At 41.5% G+C, this 17,959-nt stretch overlaps 1 long non-coding RNA gene across 3 annotated transcripts in view; it reads right to left on the reverse strand.

The window, feature by feature from the left end:
• LOC134475799 (uncharacterized) overlaps window positions 1-17,959 on the reverse strand; it is a 61,102-nt gene that overhangs the window by 22,768 nt on the left and 20,375 nt on the right. For all 3 annotated transcript variants that reach the window (XR_010047065.1, XR_010047066.1, XR_010047064.1), the window contains exon 2: window positions 5,299-5,533. This is a non-coding gene — a long non-coding RNA (uncharacterized LOC134475799). The remainder of the gene's footprint in view (window positions 1-5,298; window positions 5,534-17,959) is intronic.

Here is a 17,959-nt window from a genome sequence, read left to right on the forward strand (position 1 = left end):
CAGATCATCCTGATGTAAGCCTTCCAATCCTGTGCTCCAAAAGGCAAATATCTTTATTTCTAGCTCCACATAGACAAAGTGCTGGTGAAGACAGACAACTGGCTGGGTCTATGTGATGTGTCCAGTCATCACTCATGTGCCCCACCTTGATTGGAGTGCAGCATGATACACAGAAGAGAGGTGCTCATGCATAGAAAGAGCAGTCATGCACTCTCATTAAGAGAATGCATTTCTCTGTGTTGGCAAATTCATGTGTCGATATGAGTTCTTGTTGGAGGTGCGTCTCAGAATTCAGTATATTACTTTTCAGTCTATTCCAAACACTTTTCAATTTTATTGTGCTTCATCACTCAAGACTTTATACATCCTCTATGGTCAAAAGTTTGTCTTCAACTTTGAGACCCACTGGACTAGACAATCCTCAATGACACTTCCAATTTGGCACAGTGGTTGCCAGGGAGCAAAAAAAAAAAAAAAAGATGACTCTTACTGGTGTGGTCCTTATATCTGTACCATATGTTTCTATCCACCCTTTCTTAATTTTCACATCCCAAAGGAATGGGGAAGTGCCCTGGTTCCAGGCAGTACTATGTGGTCTTATTTTCCACCCTATCTCTCTCCATCACCCAGCTCCTCTAGTGTATTTTAAGTCAAGGGAATATGAACCAGAGAAAGTTATGCAGACATATGGACAATCATATATCTTCAAGAATCAAAGGTAGGATGAATCTGGGTGATTGATCTGTGTGGGTTTAGAAAACCCTGCTGTCTATCTCTGCAACACCCTCTTCTGGAAAGTGGGCTAAGGTTAAGTACTGCAAAGACTGAATGATAAGGTTAAATAATGTTGGGAAGAGTATTTCTGTTCTGGACAAGATGGATTAGTAAGATTTAACCTACCAGTTGCAATAAACCAATCAACAAAACCAGACAAAACATACAGGAAACTGGTTTTTAAGGTATTGCCCATCAAACTATAAACAACAGAAATCCCTGAGTGGTAGAAATGAGACTAGATCAGCATCACAATGGTTCCAACTTGATTCTTCAAAAGGATTTTTAGTCTGTGCTGCAGGGGTGGGGGAAGTCCAGGTGATTCTTCACAAATTCTCTGAGTTGAAGAGTTGAACTAAGTATCAAGGGAGATCTTGGTAGGCAGAGTATACGGGGCAGTCTTGAAAAGGAAAGAGCTGCTCTCAGGACGATGATGATCACATGCACCAGCTTGAACACTCAGCAGTGTATTCTTGGCACAAGCACACAAGGAAGCAATGCAAAATAAGACAAGGAAACATCCAAAAGGATATTAAAGAGAAAATTATCTAGTATTGTCAAGAATAAGTCCTTTTTCCCAATCTATAAGTGATATTTCTTAGGGAGTAGGGTGGAACCCTCAGGAAGCTCTTGCTTCAGTAGCAGAGAGTAACCAATCCTGGACCATGTGCTTCCCTGGAGCTAACAAATCACAAGTACAGAGACTCCAAATAACCAAGCTGTTTTCAAGACTTTCCATGACAGCCCAGAAAAAAAAATATCAAGAATGTTTATAGGAGTATTAAAAATGTCCATTACCCAACAAAGCCAGCCCACAGTGGCTAGCACACAAATGATAGTGGACATGCATGTCATGAAACTAGAAACCAGGCCCAAATTGACAAAAGTCAGTGCATTGGAAGTGACCCAGGGCAGACACAGATGTGAGAATGAGCAGACAAGGACATCAAAACAGTTACTGTAACTACATTCTGGATGTTCAAAAGCTAAGCTTTGACATGATACACTGACTCAGAGACAACACTTTTTTCGAAAAATACACTGAACATCTAGAGATGAAATTTATAATGGCTAAGATGAAAACCACACTGGAAGAGATTGAATCCAGGTTAGACATTACAGAAGAGAAGAATTTGGAATGATAGAAATAAAAACTATTCAAAGTAAAACATACACAGAGAAAAAAATAAAAAAGAACAGTATCAGTGAACTAAAGGACAATTTAAAGCAGCCTAAAATATTAGTATTTGAATTCTAAAATAAAGGGGATACATAAAGAAGACAGAATATTTAAAGAAATAGTGGCCAACAGTTTTGACAAATTTAATGAAAATCATTTATCCACAGATCTAAGACGCATAACACAACCAAAATTTGCTCAAATGTATGAAAGTCTACTTAACACTAGTGACAAAAGAGAAAATCTTAAAAGCCTTAGAGTGTGGATGCGGGCATGTAACAGAAAGAAAACCTAAAATAAAGCAGAATTCTCATCAGAAAGAATGCAAGCAAGAACATGGAGCAATTATCTGTAAAGAATTTAGGAGAAAAAAAACATCGAACCTACAGTGTTGTAACAAGGGATATATACTTCAAAAATTAAGATGGGCGTGGTGGTACATGCCTGTAATCCCTGCAGGAATCCCTGAGACAGGAGGATCACTGGAGTTAGAGGTGGCCAGGGTTACAAGGCCAGCCTTAACTATATAGTGAGATCCTATCTCAAACAGATAAAATAATAATAATAATAACAACAACAAAAACCCACCTTTTGAGACACACCACAGCTGAAAAATATCATTACAAGCACACACAAAACGCAAGATGTGTTAAAATTTTAGTGAAGAAAGAAAAATAGTAACAGATAGAAATATGGATCTATACAAGAAAATGGGGTACATCAGAAACGGTAACATTTTCTTCGCCTCAGTGTTGGGGAATGGACTCAGGGCCTTTTTATATTTTTATTTTGGGAAAGAGTCTTGCTAAGCCGCTAAATTGCTCGGGGTTGCCTCGAACTTATTTCATTGTGGTTGGTAACTAATAAATACATATATCAGCTTTATAGAAGATTTACAGTGAGCATGTATGGCAAGAGGAGCATAGAGACAGACAGCAGAGAAATCAAACAGGTTCCTATCACGTTCTTACTCTACAGGCAAAATAGTGAGGTATCACTTGACAGTCGATTGTGATGTTACAGGTACATGGTAAGGCTCTACTTACAACCACTAAATATACAAAACTTACACCTAACAAACGATCAAAAAAGTTGTAAATAGAACCTTTAATCCCAAGTGAGGCAGAAAAATTGTGAAAGAACAAAGAACAGACTCAACAAGGAGAAAAGAAATAGCAAATGATAAACTTTAAACTTGTTAAAATTAATAAACTATTAAATGTAAAGGTTCTAAATGCCACCAGGCAGGGGACTGTCACATTGGATTAAAAAAAAAAAGCAAGATCTAAATATATGCTGCCTGCAGGAAAATGCATTAAATATAAAAGAGATAAAATATATGCCATGCTAATACTAGTCAAAAAAAAAAAAAAGGTGGAATGGCTGTATCAACATCAAATAAAATACATTTGTACCATAAGAAATTACCAGAGAAAAAGGTCATTTGGTAATGGCAAGGAAGTCAGTTTATCACAAGATAGACTTTTATGCACCTTACTTTTTATGCACCTAACAAGAGAATATCAAAGCAGATAAAGCAAAAACTGAGGACTGTAAGTGCAACAAGAGAAATCCAAAATTATTAGGGGAGATTTAAATACCACTTGCTCAATAATTTATAGAGACAAGATAAAATTTAATATGAATATAGAAGATTTGATAAGATTATTACCTAATTTTTCCTGACTGATATGTAGACCCTTAACATGAAAAACAGAAGACAGCTTCAAGATGACATACAACTTTTACCAAGATAGACTTTATTATAGGTGATAAAACAAATCTCAATATATTTAAAAGACTCAAGTACATCTTCTGCTTACAATAGGATGGCATTAGAAATCAAAGTCTTAGGGGTTGGGGATTCAGCTCAGTGGTATAAACATCTGCCTGGCAAGCACGAGGTCATGAGTTTGATCCTCAGTACCAAAAAAAAACAGAAAAGAAATCAAAGTCTATCCTCTGATCACAATGACATTAAATTACAATTAATGACAGAAAGATATTTGGACACTTTTGAAATATTTGAAAAGTAAACAACACACTTTTAAATAAACCATTAACCAGCAAAGAAATTAAAAAGGAAACTAGAATCAAATGGTTTGAGTTGAATGAAAATGAAAATGAAATATTTGTGCACTGCTGCTAAAGCAACATTAAAGGGAAATTTCTTATCACTAAGTGCAGCTAGGAGCAAGTTTTATGAAGTCCCAGATCACTGATCACTTCAGCAGCTACCTTAAGAAACCAGAAGTGATTCAAACAGTAAAAACTAAACATCACAAATGTCATAATAAACATCAAAGTGAGAAACAATTAGGAACGGAAAAATAGAGAAAAATCAAAGGAAGATTTTTGAGAAAATCAGGCTAGATTGAGCTGGGAAAACACAATGCAAGATGTCATCATTTAGCTCTAGAATGTCCCCCCAAAGGGCCTTGTGTTCAGAGGTGAGGTGTCTGCTGATTGGGTCGTGGGGACACTACATGCACCAGAGTATTGATCCACCAGAGCTCAGGGCCACCGAAAGGGCTGCTGGGAGGTGGGGCCCGGTTAGAAGGAAGAGGCAAGTCCCTGGGGTGTGACCTGAAGAATGTTTCTCCTTCCCTGGCTCCTCCCTTCTTTGGTCTCTGCTTCCGGACTACCATGAATTGAGCACATTTTCCTCCAGCATAGCCCTCCGCCATCCTGTTTCTGTCCTGAAGTCAGCTGACCACAGACTGAAACCGTGAGCCAAAATAAACTTTTTTTAAAAATGTTGCTAATGTGGAAAAAAAGAGTGAACAGTGGCCTCCTACGGCAGAGGCAGACTTGTGAAAACATTGCAGTATGTCTTCATCCGCTTTATTCACTAGGTCTGGATTCGGCAACTTCTGGCTCCTCCCCAAAGTCCAAAAGAAGGGGAATGATCTAAGTTTTGAACCAATTCAGGACATTGGGCACCATTCAGGATGGTGCAGCCAAAGACACCCACAGAAGAGGACGTTCAGAACTGTTTTGAAAACTGGCAAGAAGGGTGAGATAAATATGCTTGAAAGGAGGGGAAGGGTTTTGAGAGGAATTAATGGCATTGTGCCTTTTACTCTAATTAAAAAACACACTTTATACATTTTGATCACACCTTATATTTTTGCAGGACTGTTCAGTACTTACTATGATCTAATTTTAGAATATTTTGCTCCCAGGAAGCAGCCTCCTGCTTAGTACCTTTATTAGATACTGTCAAGTAAAGACCACTGCTGATACTCTTCCTAAATATATATTCCTGTTTGCTGGATATTGTCACTTTGCCTTACTGCCTAGAATAAACAATAAAATCCCAGTAGCTTGTAAGTAGTACTTACCTCATTTCACCTCCGTTGCAGACATCAGGGAAGTACACAATCGTAGCTCTACATTTGCAGATTTGACCACTCAGGGATGACTCTTCTCCACTGAATCACTTAATCTGGGGACTTGTTTATCTGGTTGCTTCATGCCCATTTGCCTGAGTCTTCAGTGTTTTCTGAGAACAAAGTGCCAATCCATATCTTACAAAAATGCTGTCTTTTGGGGGCTTCTTTGCATCCGGTGCTTGGCCTGTTATATAAACAAAGTTTGTTTTTAAAGTGAATCATTCCATCCCACTGTTTGATCTGCCCGCCAACCACTTTTATATCAGATATTCCACCTGTGCCATCATTTTCCCCAAAGTGACATAAATATCCACACCAACACTCAAAACAACTGGACACCTTCACACACAAGAATTCTTCTGTGCCTTAAACTGTTTCCCAGCTTACTCCCGCTGCTGGCGACAGGCCTCTGTTGAACTTCATCATATTTGGACTTTTCTTTTAGGAAAACCAAAAGCGAACGCCCTTTCTCACTGGGTGGGATCTGGGGATGTGACACCATGAGGACATTCAACATTCTGGCTTCTCCTTGGAGTCCTCAAGGTTTAACTCTATGTGCTTTATTTTAATACAGCCACTTGATGTACCAAAAGGAAAACAAAACATTGTTCAAGGTATCTGTCTTCTAGCTCCTTGGTCCTTGCCCCAGATCACAAAGTTGCCAAGTGTTGCTGTCTGTACTTCCTCCTCTTTCCAACAGGTCCCGTTTTTTAAGGGAACAAGGGACCTTCTCCCTAGACACCTTGTTGGAGGGATGGATGAAGCCAGGCCAGCTGGTGAAGTGGCTGAGAATGTCTCTCAGCTGGGGCTAAGGAGCAGGATGGCGGGGAAGGGTGAGCCCCAGCTCCTGTAGACTTTGATCTTGTGAGCCCCATGGAAGGCAGCCAGGGTAGCTCAGATACACTTACCCAGTAATTGATTATTCAGCTGCATCTCAGGATGACACAGCTTGGCGGGGGCTGACAGCTATTGTTTCCTTCTGCAGTCTTTGGAGGCGGGAGCCAAGGAAATATGGGGCAGAGAGACAGCCTTAGGGGAACCGGAGGTAAGAAGTGATCCAGCCTCCTTGTTCCAATATTTGCAAATCTTCTTTCCTCACTGAGGTTGTGTGGGGCAGAGGTGTGAAATAGAAGTGGGTAAGAAGACAAGGGCTGAGCCCTGGAGGCACAGGTGGATTAGAGGAGAAAACGAGTGCAGACTCTATGGACAAGTGGAATTTTTATGGGTTTAATGATTGTACAATTTGGCGGGAGTGGATAATACGAATATATCATGGTTCAGTGTGTACACAGTGTTTTAAGGGAAGGGTTTCAATCCTGATGTGCTGTGCTTTTACTTTCCTGCCTGTCAACTTTCATTTAGTTTAATTTTTATATATGCTACAGTAGGAACTTACGAAACATTATACCACTGATCATCTCCATGTAGTATTTTTATTTTTTTGACAGATGAGCAGATGTGCAAGATGATTTCTGAGCAGTAACTTCCACTGATTGTTTTTCATTAGCATAATGAGCTAAGACCCAATCAGGAGAGGAAACTTAGACACCATGGAGGGCAGTGAATTTGTGTGTGTAGGGATGGGGTGGGGTGCTAGGTATTGAACTCAGGACTTCCCACTGAGTTACATTCCAAGCCCTTTTCTTTTTTAATTTGTCGCTTGCTAAATCACTGAGCCTGGGGTCAAATTTGAGCCTCCTAAAGTGCTGGGATTACAGGAGTGCTCTACCATACCTGCATAAAGGCAGGAATTTTTACTTGATGTGCATGCATTGGGGAGAAAGTTAATAAAAAAAGGAAGATGCTTGTCAGATTTTCTCGGGAGGAACACGTGCATACATTTGGAAAAGCTTTTGAATTATCCTACTGCTTTGTTTTAATGTCATTTATATAACCTAATCCATTTGGAAATTCCAAGAGACTGAGCCATTTATGCTTAAAAGGAAGCAACACTAACATAATAGCAAATTCTCATATAGATGATTATCAAAGTGACTTAAATAGGGAACCCAGGTAGCAGAAGGGGCAGACCTGAGACTTGAAACTGATTGCTCTGAATCCCAATTTGGTCCCCTATTTTCCTGATAGTCATAAATTTGGTGGCTTCAAGTAATGATATTGTGTCTGTCCTAATTGTTTCTTTGCAGAGGATAAAAGGTCTTGTGAATGGCAGTTAATATGCTTTTGGATGTTGTAAATACCCAATAAACATTATTAGTTTGTGTTGATCATTGTACTCAGCATTTCACAAGCATCACTTCATTTGAATCTCATAACTGCACTATAACAACATTTCCGTTTCAATACAATTACCTTCATTTTCTATTGAGCCTAGTGGGACTGAGAGGCTCAGTATCTGGCCCAAGTGGCACAGTGAACATGGTTTTGCTTCAGGATTAGAAAACAGAAAGTCTGTCTGTGGGACACGTTCTCCTGATAGTTGGAATATCTGAGCATTTGGGATCATGACTGTTTCTATTCTCAAGCAAAGTAGACTCCTGGGTCAATAGCATTTGAGTAGAACTTAACCAGTGTTCCTTTGTTGTGTTCTAATACTGTCACAGACTGCTTCAGGATATGGTGAGCTAAACGTCTTAGAATAATCAAGCAGATATAGAAGATCCACTGGAAAAAAATTGCCTCTGATCCTGGGTAAAGCTACTACTGATCGCAGCGATCGTCAGGTCTTTTCAAACATTGGGTGTCTATTATTTGCATGGCTTGTTCACCACCCTTTGACTCCTGGCTTCTTACTCAATAGTTTTAGTTTCCCCACTTATCTCAGATCGTAGTGTAGCTTGGTGCTGTTATCCTGAGACTACAACTAAGCTGCCTTCACAGAACACAGGTGGGAATTCAGGAAAGAAGGGCTTCTAAGAGTTTCACTATTTCTTTTTCTCATCCCAATGAGTCAAGCAATAAATAGTATTGGATGACTTTTGCTTGAGCCCCCACTGTCATTGCAATGTGACCTAGACTTTTGCGGGGTGCTGAGAGGATATGGTAGTGATGGGTCTTTACTCAAAAGCTACGTTGCACACAGAAGCCTCGAATAATTCTGGGAGTATAGATGCTCTAAACAGAAAACTTGATTGCCAGCTGGGAGCCATCTTGAATTTGACACATAAAGAAAACTAGACAGAATAAGCAATCATTTAAGGTCATATAGGAAATTGGCTGTGAAAGTCACATAAAAACTTAAGGACATCTCTGAGTTCTTCCTAAAAGACCCTTCCCTCCATTCTCCACACAGCCAATAAATATCTACTGAAGGTCTTTTTGCTGTTGTCTACACTTGATGCTGAGACTCAAAGATGAAGATTACTCCTTAGCCTGCATGTTTGGGGGCTAATACTCTTGGGGTGAGGTGTGCACATGTATCTGATGATTACACTAACTTGGTAAGTACCATAATAGAGACACAGAGATTGTATGGAAACACAGAAATGATTGCATTTCCAGGAGAACATCCTGAAGGAGTTCCATTTCCCCTAAGTTTGTGGGATGAGTGGGTGACCAGCAGGACAAAAATGGGTACAGTCATACCTCTATACTCATGGGCTTCAGAACTCTTCAAATCCAGTACTTGTCAATGTTTCAGTATTCAGTGTTTGCATTCCTCTCGTGGTAACTTTTAAACAGTGGAGAACACTTACATGTTCGTCCCTATCGTTTTGTATTTTAGTGCACTGTAAGTGCTGATCGTGGGTTGTAAAACAGTTAAGAGTGATACCACTAACCAACGTTCCCCAGAGGTCAGTTTCATGGAAGACAATATTTCTGCTGACAGGGGGTGGGGACTAGAGTTTCCGGATGATTCAACCTGGAGCTTTCCAGTGCCAGTTCACAGTAGACCTCATGCTCCTGTGAGAATCTAATGCCACTGACAATCTGACAAGACCTGGAGCCCAGATGGTAATGCAAGTGACAGGTAGCAGCTGTAAATACAGATTAAACCCTCTCTTCTTTGCCACTTACCTCCAAGTATGTGGTCTGGTTCCTAACTAGGCAAGGATTGGTACCCACACACTGCACAGAGGTTTGAAGACCCTCGTGCTAAGCCTAAAACACTAACAATTGCTCTGTAAAAGGCTAATGTTAGTCCAATAAAATTTAAAGTTCTGAGGAACTTTCAAAAATGCTTTCTATTTACACTATTTCTAATGGGGGGGGGATTTGTTCAGTCCTCACTGGTTTCAGCCCTCCTCATGATTTCCAGAAGAAATTAATGACAAGTGGCAAAGCGTGAGTGTCAATGAAGAAAGTGGCACAGATAATGTGAGGAATCACATTAGGAGCGAGAGACAAAGCCTCCATCTTACAACAGGCTTCAACACAGACGGGAGAAAATGCTGGAAAAGCAGACACACTGGATACCTCAGAAAAGCTTTCGGGATGGGAATATCTTCAGGAAATCTCCTACGCAGAGGAATCCATGGCCATGTGGTCCATCTGGAACAATTGTTTTAACCTAAAAACTCTAAGAACCTCTGTGTCTAACCTGCCATCTCGTCTCACATCCATTTGGTCTTTGAAGTTGACTGCTGGTGTCAAGAAGTAAGAAACCACCAGAGGAGGAAAGCTGGGGGAAGCATAGCATTTCCTCTCCCTGCTCTTTCTGGAGTCAGCATAACATTCTGGGCAAAGCGGTGTATGAAACAGACAAGTGGGGAAACCAAGCTAGCATGCTCAAAAAGATAAGGGGAAGGTGGGGGAGAAGCCTCAGGAGATGCTGCTGCCTGGTGAGTGTGTCCACCTGAAGATCTTGGTGTCCTTTTGACTGAGCCCATCTTTGCAGACCTGAAAGACTCCTGATAAGGAGTCCAAAGGCTTTCTTGAGTCAAACAGGTGCACCCTGTGGCCACACTGTAAATGATGGAGAGCTCATCACACAGTCACAGAAGACCCGTGGACTTCAAGGAACAGAGAAGGTAAATGGTCTCCCCATCAGAGAGACTTTGTCCACAATGCCAGGATGGGGTCATATGTCTCTTCAGGGCAGAGGGACTGGATCTCCCTTCCTTTTTGCAACTATCTCTGTCTACACGCATATAATGTTTGGATTTTGTTCAGTCGGTCAAAGAGAAGACTTTCACTTAATTCAGAGTTGGCTGTCTTAGTTACTTTTTATTCGTCAGCTGAGACGTCAGCTGATGTCCAAAGTTGAGAAAGGAAAGGTTTATTTCTTACAGTATGTGGAGGTTTCAGTCCATATTCAGTTGGCTCTAAGGCAGGGTGGCATGGCAGGGCTGCAGTTCATGGCAGCTGCAAGCACCAGGGCAGAAACTGGCAAAAGAGTGAGACACAGCTTCTTCCTGTCATTACATTACATCCTGGCTCCACCCCTAGGCCAGTGTAGCACTCACACCCCCAATCCAAGTGCTAGACAGTGAACCAATCACAAATACACAATGCAAATGCATGATGCCTGGGGACCACCAATATAAACCATGATATTGGCACAGACTACTAGAGTGCAGTAAACCTTGAAAGATATAAAATGCACAGTGTGGAGTGATCAGCCACACATTGATCTGAGTTTTAACTATGTGATGCATGTAATCATTTGATGCATGTAGGAAATATACAGCTCCAAATTTTACATGAATACGTGCTTTGCTAGTTCATTTTATATGTCAACTGGACCAGAACGCAATTGTCTAGATATTTAATGAAAAATGATATTTCTTTGTAGGGGTTTTGGGGTGAAAGTAACATAGAAATTAGTGTCAAGGAAAGCAGTTTTCCCTCCATAAATGGGGGTGGTTTTCATCCAGTCATTGGGGGCCCTAAAAATGTAAAATAACAAAGATTGATCTCCAGAGCAAAGAGGCACTGTGCCAGTTGGCAACATTCTCTGTTCCCTGGATCTTCAGCCTGATGGTCTACTCTGCAGATACTGGACTTACCCTACAAGTCCGTGAGCTCATTTCTTAAAGACAGACAGTCAGTCAGTCAGCCAATCTCTTACTGATTCTATTCACACACATGCAGAATATATTAAGTGCCTAGAGTGTGTCAAACCATATCACTAGCTATTTGTACCTACGTAATCCTTGCAAGCACTATATAACTCAGTTAATACTATCTTCATTTGACAGCAATAATTTGAGAAATTTGAGACTCAAAAATTATATGTCACTTGATAAACAGAGACACAGTGAGGACTCAAACTCACATCTGCCCACCTTTGAGATTGTGCACATTTCCCAGGGTGATGACAAGTAACCACTGAAAATGAAACTAATTAAGAGGCAGAACGTGTGAAGGCAGAGGACCCACAAGTGTGGAGTCATCTTCCACTAACCATCACCGAGAACATTACTCCCAATCGAAAGAGACGTTTGGAAGACACAAGACTCCCTGGCAGAGGCAAGCACAACCTAGCTCCCTGCCTTTCTCTCTGTCTTTCCCTATTCCCCACACTGCTGCAATGAGTTTAAACTGACTGGGGATATGCCCTGGAGGAAGAGAAGATCCAAGGCTCCTCCAAAGAAAGACAGTCAAGCCTCGTGTTAGCTTCTCACACGGCTTCATCACTGACTACCCCTTGTTGAAATATTTCAGAGAATAACCCCAGACAGATTTCTGGAATACACATGACTTGGGGATTTTATTTTTAAATGAAGGACATTCCACTGAGATCAAACTTAAAGACTGACTCATCAGAGGAAGTACAGTCTCCAGGCAGTGCCAATAGATGCTGGCAGCTGAATCTCAGCTCTGCAATTTGAATTTAGGTGGACATGAATAAGGGTAACGCACCATTTCTCCCCAGATCTCTACTGTCTAGTTTCAGGAACACTAAAAAATAGCCATGAGTCAGACCTACCTCCTGTAGTCCCCTTCTCTTACTGTGTCCCCTCCTTGTCCCTTTTCTATGGCAAAATTTGCTACCACGTGATTGGAGAACCTTCATGACCATTCTTCTGCGTGGAAACAACCAGCTCAGAGAGGCTGAGAAGGAGGTCCCAGGAGCATTGTTGGTTCTAAAGATGAGCAGTCTATTGTTGGAAGATTTTCTCACCCCTTCCCCATCCTCCATTACCTTAGATAATCCAGTGTTGATCAACTGATTGTCCCCTTTGGTTTTATTAATGTGAACATTAATTTCCAGTATCCTCCAGATTTTCCAGTGATGTTTTTGCATCCCATATGTTCTCCCACATTAATTCTGTTTTGTTTTTATTTCTCCCTCTGTATAGTCTCTAAGTAGTCCCTGATGGTGTGTGTATGTGATTTCATATCACGGGAATGGCGTGGCCATGGCAGTGAAGCAACAGGGCGTATCATAAATCAACCACAATTTGAGCAAATGATGACAGGTGTGATTAATAGGCTATTTCAGCTCTGATTTCCATACAGTTATTCTCTGATTCACAATTACTCCTTGGAGGAATAAAAAGTAAAAGAAAGAGCAGTGTGGGTGGTAGATTCCCTCCCTAGAAATTCACAATAGTCATCATATCCACATAGGAAGGCAGATATTGTGCTTTGCAATACAGGAGCATTGCCTATGGCAACCGGGAAACTGTCAAAACTGCATGAAGTGAGTCACCTAAGGCTTGTTTTCCCTTGGCCTGGGTAAAACAAGACTAATTTCATAAAATGATCCAGACAATTAGATTATCTATGCCAGTGGTGGCGAACCTATGGCATGCGAGCTGCAGCAGGCTGTTCCTTGTCATTGAAAGCTCTAGAAGGCTTGCCATCACTGATCTGTTCGGTAGTACGTCCTCCAAATGAATCTAATTATCAGTATGCAAATTACATAGATAGCTGTTTATGATCACCTTTCATTTACAGTAGGTAGAACTGGAAAATGTGATCACTTTTAGCAAAGGACAAATAAAATTGGGGGCCAGTCTGTCTTAATAGGATAGAAGACTTATTTTTCAAATTGAGGTTTTTTTCAAAATTTAAAGACCTGCTTAGAATTTTTATAGGCAAAGAAGAAGAGTCTGGCTAACTGGATCATATGGAGATCATTATCAGTCATGGTGTGATCACTTTATCTTGAGTGCTTCATTGTTAAATCCTCAGACACAAGGATGAAAACGTCTCAGTTGCCTTCACTCATTTGATTCTCTGCTAGGGGCAAAAATTACATTTGTATGGAATGAATGACACATTGATATTTGAATTACATCCACCAAAGCACTTGATAGGAGGTAAGAGTACAGAAAATCACATTAACACACCCATTTTAAACACAAAAATTAGTAGAATCTCTTATGGTTTTAAAGGATTGACAGGTTTTGAAGGCTATATTACATTTTTCATTACTGTTTTTTCACTCTGTCTCTTTTTGTGCTTCTTACCATCTTACCTAGGATCCGAATAAATGAAAGAGACAAAAGCAACCAAGTAGATGCTACTTGGCAGAAACCCTTCAGAACCCCAAAGCACAACTTCAGATGCAAATGCTTCCCTGCAAACAGAAGTCAAACTCTACAGTTCCAAATAAACTGATTCAAAACAAAATTTAATCTAAACATCACTGGTAGAAAAAAAAATAATCCCAGTATTTTCCAGAAGTTCAGAAGTGCATTAAGGAAGAGTTAAGAGGAAATATTTGTCATTGACCAGGCTTTGGTTTTCTTCCAAATGTGAGGCATATGATGGAGCAGGTTGAGTCTTCAGTGATCTCCAGCTGAATATTAGAGGGAGAGCACAGAAGGAAGAGACCACAACTCATGTATCATTTACCATTAGACTTTTCAGTCCCCAAAATCATTTAGTGGAAGAGGAGATTTTCTGAATGAGCTCTATGATATTCCTCTTCAACGTCTTCTCTCTGGCCTGTCAAGTGCTGGCTTGTTCTTTAGACTTAAGTGGTTCTTTAAAACATTTGCTGAAATGTAAATAGTTATTTCATTACATTGTGATTCCAGAAGTTTCCATAGAATGTTTCTACAAGGATTGTGAGGGTTGGAGCAAATATTTGGCTTCACGGACTCCTAGAAATGTCTTTCGCATGCTCGGGGGAAGCCAAGGTTTGTCTTCTGCAGTCTGTGCCAGTGTCAAAGAAGGGCTGCCCCTACACACATGCTGACCAACCCTCAAAGAAGCAGCTGGCTTGGCTGGGCCACAGTGGGCTTCTCTCTCCCATCCCACATGAATCCTTTTGCCTCACCAGATCTTGGAATGTCCATGTATCTACTGCTGCATAATAAACGACCACAAGGTGGACAGCTTCAAGCAACACACACTTGTCTCACAGTTTCTATGGGTCAGGAATCCAGGCCCAGCTAGCCTCAGCCTCCACGATGTCCCTAGTACAAGGTTACCATCAAGGTGCTGGCCAGGGCTGGGATCTCATCTGACATTTCCATCGAAGAAGTAATGGCTTCCGAGTCTTGTGGTTGCTGGCAGAATTCACTTCCCAGAGGACTGGTGGACTGAGAGTCTCTAGCTGGCTCTGACCAGAGGAGGTCCTTGGTTCTTGGCCTCATGGCCCCTTCATGAAGGCAACTTACAACACAGCATCTTGGTTCACCAGCGTGAGAGTGTGAGAAGTTAGAGAGAGGGAGAGAATGCAGGGTGGAAGCCACAGTCCTTGCAAACCTGATCTTGGAAGTGACATCTCACCACCATTGCCATATTTTGTCAGTTGGAAGCAGACGTAGGTTCCTCCTATACCTAATGGAGGAGTGTGACACACAGGTGTGAGTACCACCAGGCCAGGTGCACTGGTCACAATCACTCTTTCCTGTTAAGGACCTGTTGGGAGCAGAGGAAGAACCAGGAGCAAATCACTGGCTCCTAGCACATCCCTTTGCACTCTGTGATGAGAGGGAAGGACACATGCAGAGGCATTAAACTGGGAAGTCTCCCTGGTTGGGAGATAGTCACTAAGTTGTCAATAAATTGAAGCCAAACACAGCCTGGCACAAAACCCCTCACACTTGGTGCCTCCTCGCCCTCCTTGTCACTGTTGAACCAGTCACAGAAGGAAGAGAAAGTGTCAGAGGAGGTGCTTGTGTTGTGCTTGTTCATGTACCCCTCCTCCTGCCTGCTGGTCCCTCCCTTCTGTTAAAAATACTCCTTTTGCTGGTTGAATTTTTCCTATCCTTGACATAATCTAATCCATTATCTTTTAAAGAACTTCTCCCAAATCCTAGAAATGTAAGCAATTAAATGCACTGCATTTCCATAACCGAATAGCATGTGTTATCAATGGGGACGTGACCCTCTTATTAAGCCATGACCTTGCAGGTCACAGAATACACCTTCCTGAAAGTGCCACCAGCAGGCTCTCGTTATCACCTTTGAAGAATATATACCACACAAGGGACAAAACTCCACGGAGCAGGGAGCCCCTTCTCATCCTCGCAAGCTGCTGCTCCTCAGGCACCTTGAACTTGCCTTTCAGCTCCTGTAAATGCACTCTGAGCTCCTGTCTGCCTGAACCTCGGCAGGTTCAGGAATGCTTGTAGCACTCGGCCCTCTGGTAGCTGGTGAGAAGTCCTGACATGCCCACCCAGAAACCAGAAACCTGCACACCCCAGATGCTTCAGAAACTTTAGTGTGGGCTTTGAACCCCAGTCTGAATTGGAGACATCTGTCTTCAAAAGAGTTTAAGTTCCAGCATGAAAGTCAGGGAGGGAAATATTGTCTTCACATGTAGAAGGCGGATTCTCAAAAACGTGAAGTTTCTGTCTGGTTGGGATTTATCCCTTATTCTTAGGACACCCAGGGGGATGCCTCTTCGCTGGTTTCCCAGTGTTCTTAGAGAAACTGCTTGATTAGCAAGGAATTTCCATGATATTTAGTGTATTATACATATACAATCGTATTTCATATGCTGTTGCCAAAATATTTCACTTTAGTAAAGACTTCAAAATAAAACTTAACATATTAGGAAGTCTCTCTATACAATGATTTGTGTCCTTTTAACCCAGCCCATAGGACAAGTGGTGATAACAAAAATAGTGACAATGGCCACCACTCTGAGCACGTACTGAATGCCAGGAACTAGAGCTGATGTTTTTCTACGTAGACATATTCGCTTTTCTCATTTTATTCTCTAAAAATATGTGAGCCATATCACATACTTTGCAAATGAGAAATTTTAGGCTCCAAGAAGCATCTGAGGGAAGACACAGAAGATACACATTTTAGGAGAGCCAGAAAGAGACCTCAGTTCCAAGCTGAAGCATTTGGAGGCTTCCCTGCCCATGCTGAGCCCTGGCACTCAGTCCTTAGAAAGAAAACCTTTGGCTCTCCAGTAGGAATTAGCGTACCCGTGCTGCAGAATCAGTAGTGTACAATCTCATTAAGAAATAAATGACCAACAACTAGGTTCCTTGTGAGGATAAGTTTCAGTAAAAGCAGTGCAAGACAACAGGTAGGAAGTTGGACCAAAAATTCTAAATAACTACAAGGGAAAGAAGGAATCATTTCACTTCTGCAGAAAATGACCCAGACAGATGCTGAACGTGTGTTGGACTGAACGTGTGTTGGGTGGTAGAACCTTTACAAGATCAACACTTGTGGCAAATTCTCCTTTCTTAATCATTCAGCAAGCTTTATTGACTCTGTCTGTCAAACAGGATTAGATAATAGGCCTAACCCAAGCAAATACCCCTCAATATCGCACATGGAAATTTTCTAGAAATAAAATGTTTCAATGAGTCATCCATGACTCATTTTGTTTCTGCATTTATGGATAAAAATATCCCTATTTCTTAGTGTTGTTCCATAAAGACAAATGAGCACATATAAATAGTTCTACCACAATCTGGCAGAGCCTCAGGGCTAACCCATATGGCCTCTCTAACCTCACACACCTCAGTGTGTAGTTGAGGGCACTGGAGCCCTAGGACCTAGGACTGAGGACCACATTAGGGCACTGAAAGGAACTTTCATCTCATAGTTGATGACCTTATGCTGCCCAGACCCCCTGCTTAGAAAACAAGGTTTTGCCTTGCCCTGAGACCAGGCACCCATGCCTGGCACCATCCTGACACAGGCATGGCCCTTTGGGATTCCCACTGCTCCCATGTTTCTCCTCTTCATCCTTCGGTAGCAGGTCCCTCAACTGTTTCCTGGTCCCTGCTGCCTCTTGGTATTTCCTCCTCTTGTGAAAACGTGTGGTGATGAGGACTCTATCCTTGTATCCCCTGTGTTCATTGATGAGACAGCGGGACAACACCTGGCTTTGAAATTCCTCTGTAGCTTTTCCTTAAACAAAAACAAAGCTTTTCTCTAAAGTGCAAAAGTTTCCAGTTTAGAAAAGGCTCTGAGTAACCCTTTTCACAGTGGTCTGGTACTAAAACACTAGTTGAGTGAGCATTTACAGCGCTGCCATACACTCCAAAGGCCAAATACACCACACTTGTGTGTGCGTATAGGGAGAGTGAGAACCACAGATGTCAGGACCTTCTAGAAGCTGGACACTAACTAATAGTCATGAAAATACAGAGTATAGGAAAAACAGGGTTCCCAACTTTAATCAGTGCATTTAGATTATTTGGGATGACAGCTCCTGAGATGGAAGAGAGAGAGGTGGATGGATGGATGGATGGATGGATGGATGGGTGGGTGGATGGAGAGAGGGATAGATATAACTGTGGTTTGGATATGGCTGATCATGTTCTTTAAGGAC

This window comes from Cavia porcellus, unplaced genomic scaffold (genome assembly GCF_034190915.1).
Source record: "Cavia porcellus strain 051 isolate PalLab524CR breed Dunkin Hartley unplaced genomic scaffold, mCavPor4.1 scaffold_4, whole genome shotgun sequence".
In the NCBI taxonomy this organism is placed as follows: domain Eukaryota; kingdom Metazoa; phylum Chordata; class Mammalia; order Rodentia; family Caviidae; genus Cavia; species Cavia porcellus.